The 1740-nt window shown below is 25.7% G+C and overlaps 1 protein-coding gene across 2 annotated transcripts in view; it reads right to left on the bottom strand.

The window, feature by feature from the left end:
• The window catches only part of LOC106688913 (protein takeout), a 26190-nt gene that overhangs the window by 19661 nt on the left and 4789 nt on the right, over positions 1-1740 (bottom strand). The window lies entirely within an intron of this gene.

Below are 1740 nucleotides of genomic sequence, written 5' to 3'. Positions count from 1 at the left end.
GGGCTTTACCATCTCGTTGGGAGAAGGTTACCGACTGTAACGGTGGATATTTTGATGAATAAAGGTGATTATTTGAAAATATTTATTTATTTATAATTTCCCTCCACAGAACGACAGGACTTTTTGAATGACCTGGTATAAATAAATAATTAGCAATTAAAATTTCTCCTGATTTCTTTTTATGTTATTTGTTTTTTTTTTCACTTAAAGCTACACATTCTCAAGAGATCAAGAGAAAAATTGAAGTTAATGATAATTGACTTTATTGCATAACAGTTCCTGGCTGCTAGTTGGGAATCGTTGATTGAGAAAGGAATTTAATACTTGGTGTAAATTACTTCTGCTGCTCCCTTATTTGTTAATTATTCAAAGAACCTCCTTGGAAGTAATAATTTTGCAGAACCACATAACAAACATAACACGTAAGTGTTGAAGATCACAACAAAGTAATTGTTTTCTACTCTATTAATAACACAGGTCAACGAAAAGAAACTTTCATATATTTTATTTAACAGTATTTGTAAACTGTTATTATTATTATTATTTTTTTGGGGGGGAGAGTGTCCTGAAATCGAAAATAAACTCTATTTTCCACCATCACTATATCTATTTAGTAGCGAGATTTTAAATAGGCAGAGTAATATGAATAATGATTAAGGAAAATATAAAAAGAATTTCACAGTATGTAAAGTTTTCTTTCCTCAAACCAGTACGGAAAATTAACATACCTCATAAGCAACAAAAGAATAGAGCATGAATTAAATAAGCAGTTCAGGGGAACGATATAACATTATTTAGGAACCTCACAAGTCACATCCTTACAAATAATTACCTCATTTTCCCAACAAATATACATTTTTAAATGAAATTATAATATAATATAAAAACTAATATATTACAACAAATACAATGAACAGTGAAATTGGTATTAATCTGAGAAAAACTAACTTAATAAAGTAGGTGACGTAATAAAAATCTAACTTCGTTTTTGGATTTAGTATCACCTTTCCCCCAAAAAAACCTTCTATGTAAATCTCCAACAGAAAAAAAGAAAAAAAAAAAAGTATAAATTTTCCCACTTGACGGAATATTATTTGAAATATTTATTCCTCATGCATAATATGAATATTGAACCGAATTTAAATATTTAGGTAATGTTGGGAAGACAAGTATTGTTTCTTTCTGATAATGATAATAAATATAAACTTGCTAGATATGAAGACTATAAGAAACCGCTCAAATATATAAATATTTTTTAAATAAATCGAAAAATTCGTTAGTGGTGGAAGAAAACGGAGTTTATTTTCAGTCTTAGCTCTCTAAGAAACCGGGGAATCAACCAAAAATATCAAATGAATTATTTGGCCTTAGACTTGTGCTATTAATAAACAATAAAAAATGCAAGAAATTAAAATAGACATTTTCTGAATATTTCGGATGAAAACATTCATTGACAGTAATGCTGGTTTTTGTTTTTGTATAAAATTTAAAAAAAAAATAAAATAAAATGTTAAAATTTTAATAATACAAAATGCTCCATTTATTTTTATTTTTACATCTATTTCATTTCTAATAATTGCATTATAAAGCATAATAAATTTTTATTAAGTCAACAAATGTTTATCAAAATATGCAATAAAATAAATACAAAATTATAATTTTTTTCTTATTAAATTTCTTTATCCTTATTATCACTATATTTTATATTATTATTTATATTTTATAATATTGTTGTTATGA

This window comes from Halyomorpha halys, unplaced genomic scaffold (genome assembly GCF_000696795.3).
Source record: "Halyomorpha halys isolate HHAL.00 unplaced genomic scaffold, Hhal_1.1 Scaffold1234.1, whole genome shotgun sequence".
Taxonomy (NCBI): Eukaryota; Metazoa; Arthropoda; class Insecta; order Hemiptera; family Pentatomidae; genus Halyomorpha; species Halyomorpha halys.
Note: the sequence above shows the minus strand (reverse complement) of the source record. Positions and strands in the feature narration are given on the sequence as shown.